The sequence below is a fragment of the Pristiophorus japonicus genome, unplaced genomic scaffold (assembly GCF_044704955.1).
Source record: "Pristiophorus japonicus isolate sPriJap1 unplaced genomic scaffold, sPriJap1.hap1 HAP1_SCAFFOLD_296, whole genome shotgun sequence".
NCBI lineage: Eukaryota > Metazoa > Chordata > Chondrichthyes > Pristiophoridae > Pristiophorus > Pristiophorus japonicus.
In genome coordinates this window covers 335107-356325 of record NW_027252735.1, presented here as the reverse complement: position 1 = coordinate 356325, position 21219 = coordinate 335107, and the positions used below count along the sequence as shown (strand labels likewise).

Below are 21219 nucleotides of genomic sequence, written 5' to 3'. Positions count from 1 at the left end.
ACACTGCTTGCAGCCTCTGCGATAGCTTTAAATATAGTCAGCTTACAATCACAGCTGAGAATTGTGCGGTGACACGGCGTGTAACTGGATTTGCTGGGAGCAGCGTGGAGACCCCGACCTGCGTGAGAACACCAGCGGCAGGTCGGGGCCATAAAAGGAGCGGTGAGCGGCGGCCTGGGAGCAGCGTGGTGGTGTACCACGGCAAAGTACAGCGCGAGCTGGTGCAGGAGGGCGACGGCAGCGAAGAGTGATGTCATCAAAGTCCAGGTCGGTGATTGGAGCGTGGGCAGGTACAGCAGGAGCAGCGAGAGACTGTGGAGGGATGTGATCGGGGCCCAGGGGCAGCGTGAGTTCAGGGCCAGGGGCCCAGGGGCAGCACGGGCCAGCCCACACTGCAATATGTGTGGGCACTGGGTCCGTGCAGCAGAGCTGGTCTCCAGTCGTCTTGGATAACCCTTGCCACTGGACCAAGACCTCGCTCTGTCAAGCCCGTGTGATGGCTGGTGTGCAACGGCCACCACACGTTAAAAAAATCCACGCACAGGCATCTTCCACCCTTCAACATGCAGTTCGGGACCTGGAATATTAGGTCCATCATTGAAACACCTGTGAACTCATTGTTTTTTGGTGTGCAAGCAAGTCATCCTCGCTTCGAGGGACTGCCTATGATGATGGTGAACTGGCAGCAGTTGATGAAAGCGGGCGTGAGAGGGTGAGTGACAGGTGGGCACTGCTTCTGATGCTGTCTGACCCACGGTGGGAGTGGCCGGGGATTTTAAAGCCCTTTCATTGCACCAATGAAGGGTAAATGAAACTGTGTTTCAGGAACCTTCATGTATACAAACATGGGCACTCTGCACTGTAGACCTCGTGCTGCAACGGTAGTGTGTCTGACTCCAGATCAGAAGGCTACGTGTTTATATCACGTCGGGGTCACTGTACTTTTCCATATTGTTCTTCCGGAATTGAGATTTGCTTTGCTGTTTCACAATTTGCTTTCCCACCCATCTTTGTATCATCAGCAAACTTGGCTCCATTACACTCGGTCCCTGTATCCCTGGGATAGGGGAGGGAAGACACACCGGAGAAGTGTGAGCTTGTGGACCGGAGAAGTTGCAGCTGCTGGAGCTGTGCGTTTTATCGGGGAGGGACGGGGGGAGAGCCCACCGAGCGACCGGAGAAGCTGAGAAGCTGCTGTGCTTTTCATCGGGTTTGACACTGTTTAAAAATGGCAGAGTGCCAAGTTTTCTCTCCCTACTGCCCATGTGCGAAGGTGCCGGCAGTGTTTTCGGCGCAGGCATTTGGCTCCGCCCCCCACTTCACCATCGACACCACGCCAGGACTCCGGGGACTGTACACAGCGGCCAGGATGGGGCGAGTTTTTCCCCGAGCCATTTCCAGCGCACAATGTCGGTGCGCTTGAGGTCAGTGCGCCGACAAAACTGCTTGGGGAAAATCTAGCCCTTGAAGAGTAAGGAGTACACTGAAGGAAATACAAATATGTTTGCCGAGCAACTGTCAAATTTTAATAACTTTTTATACAACCATCGAATCAGCAAAAAAACAGGGCACTCGGCCCATAGTACCTAATATATAGCCCACAGTACAAGAGTAAGGAAGTCTTGCTACAATTGTACAGTGCACTGGTGAGACCACACCTGGAGTACTGCGCACAGTTTTGGTCTCCTTATCTAAGGAAGGATATATTTGCCTGGGAGGAGGTACAACAGAGGTTCACGAGATTGATTCCTGGGGGAGGGGACTGTCTGAAGTTGAGAGATTGTGTAGAATGGGCCGATATTCTCCGGAGTTTAGAAGAATGAGAGGTGATATCATTGAAACACACAATATTCTGAAGGGGATTGACAGGGTAGATGCTGAGAGGTTGTTTTCCCCGGGCTGGAGTGTCCAGAACCAGGGGGCACAGTCTCAGGTTCAGGGGTCGGCCATTTAAGACAGAGATAAGGAGGAATTTCTTCACTCAGAGGGTTATGAATCTGTGGAATTCTCTGCCCCACAGGCCTGTGGATGCTGAGTCTCTGAATATATTCAAGGCTGTGTTAGATAGATTTTTGGAGTCTCGGGGAATCAAGGGATCGAGAGATCACTGGAGTTGAGAAGAATGAGAGGGGATCTTATGGAAGCATATAAAATTCTGACGGGACTGGACAGGTCCTGATGTTGGGGAAGTCCAGAACCAGGGGTCAGAGTCGAAGGGATAAGGGGTAAGCCATTTAGGACTGAGATGAGGAGAAACTTCTTCACTCAGAGAGTTGTTAACCTGTGGAATTCTCTACCACAGAGAGTTGTTGATGCCAGTTTGTTAGATATATTCAAGAGGGAGTTAGATGTGGCCCTTATGGCTAAATGGATCAAGGGGTATGGAGAGAAAGCAGGAAAGGGGTACTGAGCTGAATGATCATCCATGATCTTATTGAATGGTGGTGTGGCTCGAAGGGCCGAATGGCCTACTCCTGCACCTATTTTCCATGTTTCTATTTTTCTGTTTCTTTAATAATGGATTCCAACATTTTCCCAACCACAGATGTTAGGCTAACTGGTCAGTAGTTTCCTGCTTTTTGTTGCCTCCTTTTTAAAATAGGGGCATTACATTTGCAGTTTTCCAATCTGCTGGGTCCTCCCCAGAATCCAGCGAGTGCTGGTCCACAGATCCCTGAAAGTAGCAGGCCAGGTAGCTAAGGTGGTTAAGAAGGAATATGGAATGGTTGCCTTTATTAGCCGAGGCATAGAATACAAGAGATGGGGTCGGTGGGGCAGGTTAGGCCACAGCTGGAGTACTGCGTGCAGTTCTGGTCGCCATATTACAGGAAGGACATGATTGCACTGAAGATGGTACAGAGGAGATTTACGAGGATGTTGCCGGGAGTGGAGAATCTTAGCCATGAGGACAGATTAGATAGGCTGGATTTGGTTTCCATGGAACAGAGCCTGAGGGGAGACCTCATTGAGGTGTATAAAATTATGAGGGGCCCAGATATAGTGGATAGAAAGGACCTATTTCCCTTAGCAGAGGAGTCAACAATAAGGAGGCATAAATTTAAATAATTGGTGAAAGTTTAGAGGGAAAATTTCTTCACGCAGAGGGTTGTGGGGGTCTGGAACTCACTGCCTGAAAGGGTGGTAGAGGCAGAAAGCCTCACCACATTTAAAAAGTGCTTGGATGTGCACCTGAAGTGCCGTAACCTGCAGGGTTATGGACCTCGAGCTGGAAAGTGGGATTAGGCTGGATAGCCTCTTGTTGGCCGGCGCGGACACAATGGGCCGAAATGGCCTCCTTCTGTGCTGTAAGCTTCTATGATTCTATGAACTTCTTTGCAAAGAGTTGAGGTGCGTGTGGGGTGATTTGGGCACATCTTTGCTCACATGACAACACTCCAAAGGTAACTCAATGGCTGTAAAGCACTTTGGGGCATCAGGAGTTCCTGACAGACGCTGCAGAAATGCAAGTCCTTCTTTGCAAAAGTCCGATGCAAATTCAAGGATCGTCTAGGATTTGAGCCCAGAATCTCTCACAAATTTCAAGCAGCAAACCCAAAGAAAGAATCAGACCCCTGGACCAACAAGCCAACTGCTTAACACAGGTGGAGATAAGATGTAACCATTATTGAAGCATTTTTTAGTGTTTGTTGCAATTCTTGATCGGAGGAGCACATGAGACGGAATCAGTGACTTTGCCTTTTCGACATGTTTTCTGAAGCGCCGCACGGTCCCACTCCTGCAGTCAATGAGCTGTTGGGACGTTAATGTATCCATCATCGTCATCATCAAAGGCGGTCCCTCGAAACGAGGATGACTTGCTTCCACGCTGAAAAAGGATGAGTTCACAAGTGTTTCAATGAAGGACCCGAACTACATCCCGAAGGGTGGAAGAGGCCTGTGCGTGGATTTTTTTAACGTGTGGTGGCCGTTGCACCCCAGCCATCACACGGGCTTGACAGAGCGAGGTCTTGGTCCAGTGGCAAGGGTTATCCAAGACGACTGGAGACCAGCTCTGCTGCACGGACCCAGTGCACACACATACCGCATTGTGGGCTGGCCCATGCTGCCCCTGGGCCCCTGGCCCTGAACTCATGCCTCCCCTGGGCCCTGATCACGTCCCTCTACAGTCTCTCGCCGCTCCTTCGCCCCGATCTTGCCGCTCCTGCTGTATCTGCCCACGCTCCAATCACTGACCTGGACCTTGATGACGTCACTCTTCGCTGCCGCCGCCCTCCTGCACCAGCTCGCGCTGCTCCCTGGAGTAGTCTCCCGGGACCTCCAAGCTGCTCCCAGGGCCGCTCGCCGTTCCTTTTATGGCCCCGGCCTGCCGCTGGTGTTCTCCCGTTAGTGTATCCAGGCTGTGGGTGGCCACCCCGAGCACAGCAGAGGGGTTTCTGCATTAGTTCTGGGTGGGGGCAGTATCTTTCCCCTTCTCTCTTCCTCTTGTCTATATCCCTGTGCTTTTATTTCTCTATTTATTCCCCCTGTCTCAGTTTCTAGTGTTTAAAAGGGAACAAAAGATGAAATGGGTATCACTGTGGAACAACTTCTCTCACGCAAAGTAAGATGCACTACTGTTGCACCATGAGGTCTAGGTAGCTAGCCATTGATATTCAGGTTCAAATATAAATATATATAAATATATCTACATCTATCATAACTGTTCCCTGGTGGTCGATGGGTTAAGATCCGGTGCACTAACCTGGTTTCAATTGTCGATCAATTCGTCGCATAAAAATAATTGAGGTCTGTGAGACGATTAATAATTGCTGCAATCACCATGAATACCAATACTTTCTGTGATAGACCGAGCTTACAGACTATCTGGCTTCTCCTGCCCTTTGCCGGGCACGTGTTCGGGGTTTAATTTTACAAACTGTGTGAGTTCGCTGATCGCGGGGAGACGGTAGGAGCCTCTGTGGCCCCACTGTGAGGATGTGGAAGTGAACACGGTGGCTGGGTGATCCGTGACATTTCTGTAAAGGGCAGTGGAGGAGAAGGATTGAGAACTTTCAGTGTGGGACAGAAGTTGTTTCAGGTGAGCCAACACATTCCTGATCAGCACAGAGGGAGCTCATTGGTCAGCTCCCCTCTGTTGGGGCTGTTGTGCCAGAGGTTCCTGTGGTGTCGTTGTTATCACGTTTGCTTTATATGCAAAAGGTCTTTGCTTCAATCCTGGGCAGAAACATTATATTTAAACTTGCCATAAGGAATCAATCGGAGGTTAGTTTCGTCTCCTGGCAAATGCTGCCTGACAGGCTGAGATTTCCAGCATTTGCTGTTTTTATTTGCTATTTACTCTCATGGCAAAAGGGCTCCCTTATTCCTTCATTGCTCTTTATTTCACTTCAATAACTTTGAGTGAGAGAAAACGGATCCACCGGGGACCTTTCGTGTGTGAGGCCAACGTGATATCCACCACACTGCAGCCCATCAAAGGGCGAGAAACCACTGAATATAAAGGATGAGCTCACAAATATCAGGGGCAGTGCAGTCTGGTCAACGTCAAACCCTCCTTTCTTATTCAGCAGAGGCATGAACGGGAGTCAGATGCCACAAAGTTTAATTAAAGACAGAAATACAAGTAACACTTCCAAATCTTTTCACTGTAAAATTATTTCACTTTATTTGAAATCCTACTGCGTTGAATCTGAAAATGAGCAACATGGGATTTTATCTTTACTACTGATTCTATTTTCTGTGCACGGTAGGAATAACTGGTGCTGTTAAAGTTGACAAAAGTTGCCCCAGATTCCTGGTGTCATCGGCAATGAAGATTTTAAACCAGACTCCTAAAATACAGTGTGTAAAATGGGTTAACATGCACAAGAACATAAGAACATAAGAAATAGGAGCAGGAGTCGGCCATATGCCCCTCGAGCTTGCTCCGACATTTAATACGATCATGGGCGATCCGATCATGGACTCAGGTCCACTTCCCTGCCCGCTCCCCAAAGCACAGGACAAATGATTGAAGTATCCGACTGTCCCTCAGTTAGCATTTTTTTCATTGTGCAAAAGAAGGTGAGGGGTTAATTAATGATGCTTTCCCGTGAAAGCAACACAAATGTTTCAGAAAAAAACATACAGTGACTGGCAGGTGAGCGTTGCTTCTGATTCCTGGTGGGAATGGGCAGGGATTTTAAAGCCCCTTGTATTGTGAAACCTTCATATCGACGGACATCTTAGGCTCCCTGCGTAGGCCTCGTGGTGCAACGGTAGTGCGTCTAACTCCAAATCAGAAGCTTGTGTGTTCAAATCACATCTGGGTCACTGTAATTTTTGATATTGTTCTTCGAGAAGTAATACATTCTTTGCTGTTTCACGACAACCAGACCCTTGCTCCAAGGTCTGTCTCACTGTTTCCCCGGTGTCAGGCAGAGATACGCCTGCTGCCCTCATTTAATTCATGTGACAGGACACAAAAGTTCAAAATCAGGTGGCCAGATGCAGTTTTGATACTCAGGATGGCTGAGCGGTCTAAGGTGTTGTGTTTAAGTTGCAATCTGCTTTGTAAAGCTTGGCTTCTTATCCCACTTCTGACATATTTTATTTTTAATCATTAAGCAAAACTTATTTGACACCACAACGAGCTCCTAAAAACTGGGATTCAGCAGTTCAGCTGCTCACTTAATATTTCCATCTGACCGGGTGCTGAAAGTGGAGATGTTTCCGCAGTGTAACGGTTAACACGTTCGCCTCACACGCGAAAGCTCACCGGGTGGGAATATTTTCTGTAGCTTTCTCCTCATGCATGCTCAGGGGCGAGTTTGTTCTCCTGTGAAAGGTCATAAGGTCATAAACATGTAAGGATTTGGAGCCGGAGTGGGCCATTCGGCCCCTCGAGCCTGGTCCACCATTCAAGAAGATCCTGGCAGTTCCGCGACAGCAAGTTTAAACATCTGGGGCGGAGCCAACAGGCGCCTGGCTGCAATCAATGACAAAAACGTGTATTTGGGCAGGAGCCCCGTGAGATCAATCGGTCGATCATGAAACTCTTAATCTCGAATTTGTGGGTTGGAGTTAAAACATGTCCCATTTTGCACAGTGTGTTTCCGGGGTCTGGTTCAAAATGTTCATTGCTGGTAACATCAACAGGAGACTGGGGAAACACTGCGACTGACTTTAGAGCAAGAATCTGGTTATTGTGAAACACCAAAGGAAATATAAATTCTAGAAGAATGACATCGAAAAGAAATGTGACCCCGACACCCAGAAAGAAGTGTTAAGGCAGAAGATTAAATGCTGCATTCCTCTGTGCAAAAAATTCCTTTCACAAACATTTCTTTGACAGAAACTGCACAAAACAAAAATGTTCCTTTCAAAGTCATTAAACTTCCGAATTTCTGCGCCCCCCGAATCTCCTGAATCAGATGCCTCTAGTTTTGCCGACTCAATCCATGTCCCTTTGCAATGTTCTGCTTCCACCCACACTATGAAATGTGCCACTAACTTATAGAATCATGGAATGGTTACAGCACGGAAGGCCATTCGGCCCGTCGAGCCCGTGCCGACTCTCAGCGAGTCCCACTCCCCCGCCCTTTCCCCGTAGCCCTGCAATTGTTTTTCCTTCAGACACTTATCCAGCTCCCGTTTGAAAGATAAGATTGAGTCTGCCTCCACCGCCCTTTCAAGCCGTGCATTCCAGATCCTAACCACTCGCTGCTCAATGGTCACCTCCTGTTCCTATGTGTAAAGTCTGGCAAACACTAGATCAATTCCTGCCACACTCACAGCCTTCCTAAATATAGCACCGTCATTCTATTCTCGTAAAACCAGCTCCTGAAGTATCGGCCAGCAGTGTAGGTTAAAGCTCTGGTGATGTTCCTGACATTGCTGTCGTGTTTCCGTAATGTAGTGGTTATCAGCTCACACGTGAAATGTCCCTGGTTCGAAACTGGGCGGAAGCATTTTGAAAACTTGCTGAATTAATTTTTATAAAAAATGGATTTTATTCATATTAGTGGTTCAATATTAACAAAACACAATGTCCCACAGCCTTGTTAAATTTTTTGATATCTCTGTATAGTTCTGCATACACTCAAACTCGACACTTGAACTGAATGCTCATAAAAGTATTGGAGTGGGAACTCACTGGATAACAGCACAGCTGGCAATGTTTGTGGAATATATTCGTGACACCAAAGCACACAATGACAACCTGGAACTGTGCGGCACCGAATCCTCAGGAAAAAACAGGTAAAGGCATCGTCCCTGGGGGGGCTCGAACCACCAACCTTTCTGTTAACAACCAAACAGCGGTAACCCATTGCGCCACAGAAACTTACGCAAATGAACATCGCAAGACATCCCAAACCAGGGTGTCAGTCAGTTAAAGCTTCAGATTGCTCCGACCGGGATGGAACTTGTCCACTCTCAGTTGTATTTTTTCCAAATAAAGCGTGGGACATTCATTGTGGATGTGTGGAAGCAGTCTGGTCCCACACACTGCAGACACTTCCATGTCACCGCCAACCAGCTCTTCCACAACCGGTGTGATCGACCTTCCAGCCTTCCGGTGCCTTGTCTGTGACGAAGTATTCTGAATGTCCCAAAGCCGGTATTTGGTTTTAATTCCTTTTCAGCTCCTGACTGTGGATATTCCTGTGATTAAATGTGAACACAATGCTTACAGGGACAGTTCGATTCACCGTTTCTTTGCTTGGTGAAATTTCAAAGATTGAAAGCGACGCACATCAACCCCAAACCTCGTCACCTACTCACTAACTCGACAAAATGTTGCATTTTCTTTTCATGCCAAGCATTTTGCATTAATGCATTGCAATGCCAACGCACTTTTTACCTGGCAAGACTGAAGTACAAGCTGTGATGAACAGTGTGAAACAGAAACAGCTACTTGAGAACCCATAACCTCGATGGCATCTGTGTGAATTGCTCTGCATCGACAATTAGCAGAGCGTAAAGAGAGGAAACTGACGAAGTGGATGAGAAAATGCCGAGCCAAAGTGTAATGTTGTCGATGATTTTGTTGTTTTTGAGAAATGTTTCAAAGATTTTACATTATCTGTTCAATGGTGTAATGGTGAGCACTCAGGATTCTGAATCCAGTGATCTGAGTTTCAATCTTTGTGGGACCTGAATGCTTGTTGTCCCAGCTGCTGAAAATTTGGGACAAACAAGTGCTGGTGGGCAGTTTTGTAGCCGTTGTCATTGATGCTTGATCGACAAGACTAGTTGTCAATTCGTGTGTTCAACCGTCAGTTACCTGTTACAAAATGGTTTAAACAGCTGTCTTGCTCTTTTCACTTCGTTGCTTTTAACCTCGAATTACCCGCACACACTCCGTTGTAGTAAAGGCAGGATCGGGTCTTTTATTTAAACATTCATACCAAACAAACCAAGTATGAAAGTTACTGAGAACACTTCACAAAGGCAGCTTGCTTCGATTTCCGTGGCTGCTTGAGACACACACCTTCCGAATGTCCAGTGTCTCTGGTGTCTGCGTGTGTGAGTCTCATCTTTATACTCTTATTTCTTTGCATTTAGACAATCACGGCTAACTGCTTTGTGAATTGTTTAACATACAGACTTAATATTGCTTGTTTAACCTGCAGATGTCATTAAATAGTAACAAAGGTACAATCAAATATTTAACATACAGACAATGACCAGTTACTCATTTCAATGGCTGAAGGCACCACATTGTCTAACAGTCTCTTTCGATCCAAACTTCAATCTTCCTGTTTTTTAATCCAAACTTCAGACTGCGTGCTGAAGCAAAGAGTTCAGCAATGCGGGACTGTGCTCCCACATTCCCCCACTTCTTCTCCTCGCCTCTCTGCAGGTCTTATCTGGGTAACATACATTTGCATGGTGGCTCGAGCTCATTCAACAGCATTGTCCAGTTGTTGTCCTTGTTTTCCAACACAACATCCACATAAATCAAAATGACCAGCACGACCAGCTGAACCAGCACCAGCATAAGGACAGGGTGTATCATTGTGTTCATCACACCTGTTGCCGTCGGGCTCCATCCCAACAATGACTCCCACCAGCTCACATGTTCAATCTGGTCCAAAGTTGTGTGAACCTTCTCGATTTCCGCAGTGTGATGGTTAATGTCCACAACGATTGCTTGATTCAAACTCTGCAGCTGTTGAAATGTTGTATTCCATTTCCATATTTCCTTCTTCCAAATAGCAGCACGCTTAGGGTCAAAGTAGGGTTCTTGTAGATTCCGATTCTCAGGATGCCATTTTAAAGTCCGTTGGTCTGTGATCACCATATCCATTTTTACTTAAAAGTCAATTTTCAATTTTTGATGTTTCCAACTGAATTCCATGCTGTTTACATTCAGAAATGTAAACTCACAATCGGTGTCTTCGACTAAGTCTGTTGCACTCTGCACAGGTTTTAACAATTTCCTCTGCTTTGTGGGAGAAGTGTAACAACATACAGTAAAGGATGACGGAAATACTGAATAGTCAGTCGAGAGACCCAGTCCTTCTCTCAGTTCACCCTTCGGAACTGCTGTAATTCACTCTCTCAACATTTGCAACGATCCAACTTCTATTTCACATCCTTTAAGATCATGTTTGTAACTCCAACATTTCAGGTTTTCACTGAACATCTCATCAGTTCTGAGACAGCCCATTCCTGCAGAAACTTTAAATGTTTCTGAACAAGCTTCTCCCACTGCTTTCATCTCTGACTGTTCAGTAACTGCTCCTCGTGTATCTGGGGTGTTGGGGAACTGTCTCTGAAGAGGGGAATCCCCTTCCTCCAGGAGCACCTTCATTTGTCCGGCAGACCCTGTGTCCATTTCCCGCTGCCCTTCCACACAAGCCTCGATAAGGGTATGGCCACCCCTATCCTGAAGTAAGGGTCCTAAGGAACAACATGTGTGGTTGAGGCACGGCATCCCTATAGGGATCCTCCCTCACCTGCGGAATCTACCCCCGACCTCAGCAACTGAACCCAGGTATCATTCCTGTCTGTGTCTCCAGCTTCTCTTTCCTGATTCTTCAACTTTTCTTTTCACTTTTCTAATTCTTTAGCCAGTCTCTCCCTGTTCTCTATCAACTGACGGCCACCACCTGGTCCTGCTCCTTTTATGTGACTCCTCGCGGGATTCATCCACTCAGGCCCTTCTGCCTTCCATCGCTGTAACCCCTGTCTCACTTCCATGACTGAAATTCCTGCAGCTCCCTGATACAAGCTTTCTACCCTTGCCAACCATTTATCAAAACGTTTGTCCCCACTCCAGGCATCTACTTCCAGAACTACTGATGGGGGTAGGAGAGTCAAAATGATCTCTCTATGTGTACCATCCCCGTTATGACTGATATCAATCCAATTACTTCCCAAACTTTTACACAACTGGAATATACGTTCCCCCGCTTCCCTGGGTCCTTCCCCTGGTAATAATGCAAGCCGCTTTATTAACTGTGGCCCTGAGTGAGTAACAAAGATTGCAGCTATTATTCTACCAAGCATGAGACCTGGAAGTTGTTTCAAAACCTATTACCTTTCCCCGGTGATTCCCAAAAGCTCACAAAACCATGTGAACCCTCGGTTTCTCTGATATGTTCCCAGACTGCCACCATCCCAGAATATTACACCACCATTGGGCAAACTTTTTAAGATCCTGAAGAGGTGCAGGTCCCACTTCACGAAGGATAGCTCTCATGTCCTGTAACTGTACCCCTCCTCGCTCATACCAGGTATCCCCAAAACCACTTAAGGTCGTGTTCCCTTCACGAGCTCCACAGGGAGTAGAGGAATCATGATCCTGCTCTCGCCTTGTCCGCTCGAGCGTGCTTCCCCCACTCTCCACATTACCGGAAGGTCGTGTGTAATGTTTTGGGGTGTTAAGCGTCTGAGTAACCAAAGAGGCATCTAACTGCTCCGCCTCCGGGTTCGAGGCTCCGAAGTCAGAGAAGACAAAGGAGCTGTGGATGGGAACGGTGGGCATTCTCCCTGTCCCTTAATCCCCTTTTCAACTCTCAGACCCGGAGAATCCTCCGAATACCACCCGGCTTTATCAATTGCTGTCTCCGCTGGCTAACCTAATACCACCATCTGCTGCAGCTTAGATATTCCTTTCTCTAGATCTTGTTTACGCTTCTGTTCATTAGCAAGATGCTGATCCAGTGTCAGAACAGTCCTGGCTGCCCCGAGTGCCTGAAATCACCAATTCTCTACTTCTTTACTCACTGCTGTTAGCTGCTCTCTGAGTTCTGAGACTTCCCTGTCTCGAGCCTCAGCCTCTTCTCCTAACGTTTGAATCCCCAGCATGAGACACTGCAACACGAACGCTTTTCTCTTTTTATCACTTTTTAACCCAAACACTTTAATCTTTTTTAACTGGACACTCTCCACTAAGGACTGCCGTGTCTCTCTCCATCCTCCTGTCATTGTTTCCTGTCTTATCCCATAAGGTCTCCCTTTCGACTCAATCCATTCATTAAGAAATGGCTGGAGCTCAACTGGAATATCCCCTGAGCCTCCCATTACTAACTGTAGATCCCTTTAATCACGACAACTAAGAGAATGCTCACCCCTCGAACTGATGTGTGGGAAACACTTCTTCCAACAACTCAGCCAACTTTCTGCTTCACGTCGGGGTCTTCGAATAAGCTAACGAACTTTTGAAAATCACGTCGGGATCACCAAAATGTTGTAAACGGCTGTCTTGCTCTTTTCGCTTCGTTGCTTTTAATAACGAATTACCCGCACACACTCTGTTGTAGTAAAGGCAGGATCGGGTCTTTTATTTAAACATTCATACTAAACAAACCAGTATGAAAGTTACTGAGAACACTTCACAAAGGCAGCTTGCTTCGATTTCCGTGGCTGCTTGACACACACACCTTCCGAATGTCCAGTGTCTCTGCTGTCTGTGTCTCTACAGTCCACAAAAGTCTCATCTTTACACTGAAAAAGCCTTTGAACTCTTATTCTTTGCATTCAGACAATCCTGACTAACTGCTTTCTGAATCGTTTAACAGACAGACTTAATATTGCTTGTTTAACCTACAGATCTCATTAAATAGTAACAAGGTTACACTCAAATACTGAACATACAGACATCGTCAAATCGTTTAGTCCTGAATTTCCATTATTCCCACCGTAACAAGGTACTCAAATATTTAACATCCAGACAATGACCAGTTACTCATCTCACTGGCTGAAGGCACCACATTGTCTAACAGTCTCTTTTCCATCCAAACTTCAATCTTCCTGTTTTTTAATCCAAACTTCAGACTGCATGCTGAAGCAAAGAGTTCAGCAATGCAGGACTGTGCTCATACAGAGCACACGATTTGACAACGAGACTTGCAGATCAAGCATCAATGACAAAGGCAACAAAATTGTCCACCAGCACCAGGTGTCTTTCACTTGTTTGTCCCAAATTTTCAGCCACTGGGACAACAAGAATTGAGGTTCCACTGAGATTTGAACTCAGATTGCTGGATTCAAAGTCCAGAGTGCTCACCATTACACCATGGAACCAACCACACAAAAATCTTTGAAACAGTTCTCAAAAACAAAAAAGTCATCTCCAACATTACACTTTGGCTCGGCCTTTTCTCATGTTTCGCGTCAGTTCCCAATATTGGGGATGTCCAGAACCATGGAACACAGTCTAGGAATAATGGGTAAGCCATTTAGGACCGAGATGAGGAGAACCTTCTTCACTCAGAGAGTTGTTAACCTGTGCAATTCACTACTGCAGAGAGTTTTTGATGACAGTTCATTGGATGTATTCAAGAGGGAGTTAGATGTTGCCCTGACGGCTAAAGGGAGCAAGAGGTATGGAGCCAAAGCAGGAATTGGGTACTGAGGTGAATGATCAGCCATGATCTTATTGAGTGATGGTGCAGGCTCGAAGGGCTGAATGGCCTACTCCTGCAAGTATTTTCTATGTTTCTATGAAGTGCTTGCATTTCAAAAAGCGTTGCTTTTATTCATCCTGCAGAATGCATATTGTACAGATAATCTCAGCACACATTGTGCAGGCAAAGGCAGCATTAGACAACAAAGTGATTTCTCCTCCGCTGATTTGTAAAAGGTAACTGATTGTTGAGCAGACGATTTGACAACGAGACTTGTGGATCAAGCATCAATGACAAAGGCGACAAAACTGCCCTTGAACACCAGGTATCTTTCACTTGTTTGTCCCTAAATTTCAGCAGTTGGGACAACAAGCATTCAGGTTCTACTGAGATTTGAACTCAGATAATTGGATTCAAAGTCCAGAGTGCTCACCATAACACCATGGAACCAACTACACCAAAATCTTTGAAACATTTCTCAAAAACAGCAAAATCATCTCCAACATTACACTTTGGCTCGGCCTTTTTTTAATCTATCGTGGCAGTGCCTGCATTTCAAAAAGCATTATTTTTGTTCATTTTGCTGAATGCATATTGCACAGATAATCTCAGCACACATTGTGCAGGTAAAGGCAGTATTTTAGACAATAAACTGATTTCTCCTCCGCTGATTTGTAACAGGTAACTGATGGTTAGCAACATAGAAACATAAAAAAAAACAGGTGCAGGATTAGGCCATTCGGCCCTTCGAGCCTTCCCCGCCATTCTATAAGATCATGGCTGACCATTCCTTCAGTACCCCTATCCTGCTTTCTCTCCATACCCCTTGATCCCCTTAACCGTAAGAGCCATATCTAACTCCCTCTTGAATATATCCAATGAACTGGCATCAACAACTCTCTGCGGCAGGAAATTCCACAGGTTAACAACTCTCTGAGTGAAGAAGTTTCTCCTCATCTTGGTTCTAAATGGCCTACCCCTTATCCTAAGACTATAACCCCTGGCTCTGGACTTCCCAAACATCGGGAACATTCTTCCTGTATCTAACCTGTCCAGTCCCGTCAGAATCTTATACGTTTCTATGAGATCCCCTCTCATCCTTCTAAACTCCAGTGAATGAACACACGATTTGCCAACGAGACTTGTCAATCAAGCATCAATGACAAAGGCAACAAAACTGCCCACCAGGTGTCTTTCATCTGTTTGTCCCAAATTTTCAGCAGCTGGGACAACAAGCATTCAGGTTCCCCCAAGGTTTGAACGCAGATCGCTGAATTCAGAGACCTTACCATTACACCATGGAACCAACAATGCAAAAATTATTTGAAACATTTCTCAAAAACAATAAAATCATCTCCAACATTACACTTTGGCTCAGACTTTTCTCTTCCATAGCGTTCCCCTCTTTACGTTCTGCTAATTATCGATGCAGACCAATTCACACAGATGCTGTCGAGGCTATGGGTTCTCAAGTGCCTGTTTTTGTTTCACACTGTTCATCACAGCTTGTACTTCAGTCTTGCCAGGTAAAAAGTGCATTGGCGTTGCAATGCATTAATGTAAAATGCTTGGCATGAAAAGAAAATGCAAATTATTTTGAGTACAAAACATGCAGTGCCTGCATTTCAAAAAGCATTGCTTTTATTCATCCAGCTGAAAGCATATTGCACAGATAATCTCAGCACACATTGTGCAGGTAAAGGCAGCATTAGATAAAAAAACTGGTTTATCCTCCGCTGATTTGTAACAGGTAACTGATGGTTGAACACACGATTTGACAACTGGACTTGCAGATCAAGCATCACTGACAAAGGCAACAAAACTGCCCACCAACACCAGGTGTCTTTCACTTGTTTGTCCCAAATTTTCAGCAGCTGGGACAGCAAGAATTGAGGTTCCACCACAATGTGAACTCAGATCACTGGTTTACTGAGTACAGAATGCTCACTATTACACCATGGAACCAATCATGCCAAAGTTTTTGAAACATAGAAACATAGAAAATATGTGCAGGAGTAGGATTGCAAAAATTCGTTGGACAACCCCCCAGTGTGTGGACTCATTGGAAAGGAAATTTAATTTGGAACTATCAACCAGAAAGTTTGGGATCCTAAAGTGCACATGGAAGAAACTACAAGTTTTAATCGAATTTGGAATTTTACAAGGCAGATTGGGTCCGTGTGGAAAGGGCTGAGAACTAAAGGATTGTTCAAAGAAAGCAGTTTGGGTATTGAAGCTGTCTGGGATATTGAAGCTGAACAAATTGTCTGGGGAATTGTGTAAACTCGAAAACCCATCTCCCCGGGAGACATTAACATAGCAACAATCAACCCAGAGATAGCCAGCCATCACACTGAGCAGGAAACCCATCCAGCGTTAACATAATGACAATGGCCCATCCAGCCCGCATGGAAAACCCAGGCCTCGGCTGACATTGCAAATAACAAAAATCTAATTTTCCCGATCAAGAAACAAATTCAAAAGATCGACACATCCGAGACAGGTTACCATTAATGGGCCCGCCAAAATATAACAAAGAGATATCAAGCCCGCCAAAATTAAAACAAAGAATCGGGGCTCATTTGGCACGCAAATTAGAACGGCTCCCAAAGTATAACTGGGGCCTTGTTTTTTAACGAAAGAAGGAGAACGGGAAGGAGGGAAAAAGGAGAGAGATCACCGCAGCAGTTTGTAACAAGCCTTCCAGAGAGCTTGCTACACAGCCTCCTATGCAGCTCTTCTGAGCTCCAACATCTTCAGCCTCGACGACACTCCTGGACCACACTGCCCTGCTACCGAAGGAGAAGGAAGAACATCATCACAGCAGAGAAAGCAGTTCCCAGTAACTTCGGACATCATCATCGCGGCAGCAACTGACCACAGCCAACGTGGTAACATCGAAAACACCGCGATCGGCAAATTCTAAGAACAAAAGTCCTCAAGAAGAAACCGAAGCTTCGAAAGTTTCCCCTCTACAATCTGTTCCTCGATACCAACAGGTGAAACATTACCTAAAGAACTTTAAAACCTACTGCTGACGGAAGAAAGTGGGTACTCACCCCATAAATCCAATACGCACCCTACCGCATCAGCGGACACCACCCAACTGAAGACTACGCAGTAAGAAGTCTTCCACGATGTTCGGGGTACGGCAAGCAGAACTTACAGAGTCCAGTGAACCTCGAAACTACAAACCACCGCCAACTGACAATAAGAGGATTGGTGAGCATAATCCCTGTTTGCCCTCGAGTTTCACCGAGTCAGAGTTAGGCATTGGGAGGTGGGAGGTGTATTATTTTTCTGTAACCCCTTTAAAGTGTGATAAGTGTTTTTTTATTCGAGTAATTACAAGCTCGACATTTTACGTTCTTGCACTTAATAAAATTGAGGTTCTTTGCACCAAAACCAATTGTCTCTTGCACTTTGTCACATCCCCAAATAAATCCAAAGTCTAGAACCCAGATAGTGCGAGCGATTCAAACCGCTCAGAAGGTCAGAGGTGAACCTCACCCCACACACCACGCCCGACAGAATGGCGACCACGGCAGGACTTTGGTATAAAGGATGTGATGCAGAGATTGCTGTTTTGGAGGAAAGAACAAAGATGGAAGAGAGGATTTCCTCCTATGTGTACAAGAAAGTGAATGTCACTAAGGAATGGGTGCTTGGTCTGTTGCGCGCTGAGCGTTCAGGAGACGCTGCGGCCCAGTGGACAGCCAGCAAGTACCAGAAGGAATCAGTAGAAAAGGCAATTTGGTTGTCCTGACGACAGCAACAGGTCCAACCCCTAGATAAGAACATTGAGTCACTGCAGGCAGAACAATGTGAATGTGCAGAAACATCACATGACAGGGCTATGGCAGAAGAAAGGTGTGGGGGGAACTCCGTAAACTAAAACATGGAAAGACACAGCGAATGGAAAGGTTCAAAAACAGCCAGGACTGTTTTCAGTGTCAGGTTACCGAGGCTAAGAATAATGAAAAGATACTGTGGGAGGAAAACACTCGCCTCACCCTTCAAGTAAAAGAGCTGGAGGATAAGTTAAGAGACGTACAGCAGCTTATAAAGTAGCCAGCACTAATGGGTTTGAGTCAGCAGACCACGGTCCCTGCCAGCAACAAACAAAAGTTTAACCCTTGCTCTGTGCAAGGCAAAAGGCAAGGTATTCCTAATAAACCCGGGTACGGCCCGGGTAAACCTGGAAGAGAAGGAGGAAACTGTTCAACCACCACCTGTGGTGCCGGTGACTATACCGGTTCGGCAGCAGGAGGGTGAACGAGTTGTGGGGCGGACAGGGACAGCGGACCACCACCACCTGTGGCACCGAGTTTCAGCTTGGCTTGGCAGCAGGGAGGAGGGGTAGGCGAGCCAGAACAGGAAGGGCCAGAACCAGGGCCAATGTGCCTGGACCGGCAACAAACATTTGGCCCGCCCACCGGTGCTGGGGGTCTGGGGCCCCTGGAAAGTCAGTTTGTGGTTCCCCACATGACCCAACACCTTAGGGCTATGATAAGTCACCTGGGAAAGCTCACCCCAAAGGGGGACACCTCGGTCCACTTTATGGAAGTGGAACAGGCAGGGGATATTAACGGGTGTGATGATGCTGAGATAGCAAATATGCACCTTCTCTCACTGGACGGCAAGCTGTACCAGTCCCTCTCTGCCGAGAGTAAAAGGGGGCAGAGGACATGTGCCGCTGTCCATGAAGATATTCTAGAAGCCATGGACTGTAATGATGGGAGTCCCAACAGTGCAGCTCACAGGGAAAACCCGACAGGTTTTCGCAGACAGGCTGTGGCCTGTGTACCAGAGCGTCTGTGGAGGGGACCTCGACCGGAATCACCTAAGCCGGGATGAGAGAGCCCACTGGCTCCGAAGCCTGATGGCAAACAATTTCCCACGTATAAGGACAAAGGCTGAGGCTTGGTTTGACCCGAGAGATCCCCAGGCCACCGAACAGGGAGTGGTCAGGGAACTGACCCGAGCCTACTGGAACGGCAGGGGGATGGAAGAGCACCCACCCAAGGGAAGGGTCCTCGAAATCAGACCTAGTCAGGACAAGAGGGAATGGTGCCACGAGGGGGGCAACCCCTCCGGTACAAAACGTACCTGTTTTGGGTGCGGAAAGAGTGGGCACTGGAGAAAGGATTGTAGAAACCCATGGAAGAGTAGCGCAGGGAAGAGTTCTCCTGCCCCTGCCCAAAAGACCGAGACCGAGAAGCCAGCCCCTCCCCACACGTTTGATACCTTTCTGACTGCGCTGCGAACAATGCTGGATGGCTCTGGGAGGGTAGCCACCACCACCGGTACCGAAATCCCATCTGCCCCATCCCAGCCAAAACAGTGACTAGAACAGACACAGCCTGTTCCCCTGTGTTCCCTCGAGTACGATGCGTGGGGGAGACCGACCGTTCAGATGGAAGTGGAGAAGGTGAAAGGGACTGACCTGCTGGATACCGGTGCATCAAGCACCCTTGTCTATGTAAATAACCCCGCCGCCTCACCTCTGTCTAACGGGGTCCCCTAGAGCTTGGTGGGTTTCACAGGCACCGAGCAGGTTGGCTCATTCTCCGTTCCGCTCTCTGTTCATTTAGGAACACCCCACACCAAGTGGACTTGTGTCCTGATGAAGTGGGAACAGGAAGGGAGAGGGATCCTGGGGGCTGACTTTATTCTAGGCCACGGGATTCTAGTGGATTTAAGAAACGACTGTCTTTGGGGGTCAATCTGTACGGGACAGGAGAGTGAGGTAATGGTTATCCCAGAAAAACGGGGAAAGGGGACAGTGTGCACCATGAAGCCAAAGGAGTGTTACGACCGTGAATCACTGGTCAGTAACACTCCGATGGAGTACCAAGAGTATGTAAGGGCAAACCTTGCAGCTTTTGCCACTCACAAACACGACTGTGGGAGGATAAACGGGGTCGAGGTTAGCATTGATGGGGATCCTATGACCCGACCGTAGAAACAGTATAACTTCCCCAGGGAGGCGGAGGCAGACATGGAAACAGCCTTGGGTTCTTTAGTGAAACAGGGGGTATTGAGACCAATAGCTACCCATGCGAACTCTCCGTTGTGGCCGGTTAAGAAACAGGACAACACCTGGAGAGCCACGGTGGTTTATCGAATACTCAACCGTAACATCCCCGCCTGTGCATCCTCCGTTGCTGCTGTCGCCGACCTCATTGGACGTATCCCAGCCTCCGCGACTATCTTCACGGTGCTGGGATTTTCCAACGGGTTTGGTCCATACCTTTAAGAAGGAAAGATCAGTACAAGTTTGCTTTTACCTTTAAAGGACAGCAATACACTTGGAACTGTCTCCCTCAGGGCTTCCACAACAGCCCCAGTATTTTCCATCAATGTATGGCCAACTGTTTAAAGAGCTTCAGCAGACCCCAGCAGCTGGTACAGTATGTGGACGACCTGCTCCTGTTCACCGATGAGGGGGAGGAGCATGGTCCACTGCTGGCTGAACTGCTGGAGCTGCTGAAAGAAGAAGGGTTTAAAGTGAATCCCACAAAGGCACAGATCGGTCTGAAGGAAGTAAAATTCCTGGGATTGGCTGTGCGCGCTGGGGAAAGGGCCATTGACAAAGCTAGAAGGGAAGCAGTGCAGAAGTTACCAGCTCCCGACACAGTAACAGGAGTAAGATCTTTTCTCGGGCTAACCGGGTACAGCAGAGATCTCATTGAGGATTATGCAGCCACAGCAGCCCCTCTGCTCCGACTCCGACACAAGGGAGTGGAGTGGGAATGGGACGAAGGCTGAGAGGCAGCATTTATCCAACTCAGAAAGACCTGCAGACCGCACCAGCTCTAGGGGCTATTGATGGGGGTAAAGAGTTTTTCCTGGAGGTAGCAGCCAGTGAAGGGACAGCCTGAGTGCAGTACTGCTCCAAGAGTGGCATGGCCGGCTGAGACCAGTGGTCTACTCCTCCAGGATACTCACGGATGTGGAGAAGGGACACTCCAACTGTGAGCGGCATCTCCTAGCCACTCACTGTGCTGTGAAAAGTTCACTGATCTTCACAGGGGGGTCCCCTATCACACTCCTTACCCACCATACGCCCACCCAAATGCTCCTGGACAGTCGGATCAAGGACGGGACAGAGAGCAGTGCCTGCATTGCTCGCTGGACCCTACTCCTCTCCCAGATGGACCTGAGGGTAAAGGGTCTCTGCGAGCCAAGGCTCGCAGCCAACATGATCTATCCAGGGAACGCCCACCGGTGTACGGTGGGAAATTAACATAGGTTTTCGGGCTGGGTTACACCGCAGAGGCCGAGAGATCTTTGTGGACGGTTCAAGCACGGATCTGCGGGTGAACGACTCACAGGCTGCGGAGTTTATGACCCAGAGGCAGGCATTTCCCTGGCAATTAAACTCCCCAGTATGATGAGTGCCCAGCACGCTGAACTG

At 47.3% G+C, this 21219-nt stretch overlaps 1 non-coding gene across 1 annotated transcript; it reads right to left on the bottom strand.

The window, feature by feature from the left end:
* Positions 1-13404: 13404 nt before the first annotated feature.
* Positions 13405-13476, bottom strand: trnaq-uug (transfer RNA glutamine (anticodon UUG)). The gene has a single exon. It is a non-coding gene; the product is annotated as a tRNA-Gln (tRNA).
* Positions 13477-21219: the final 7743 nt, after the last annotated feature.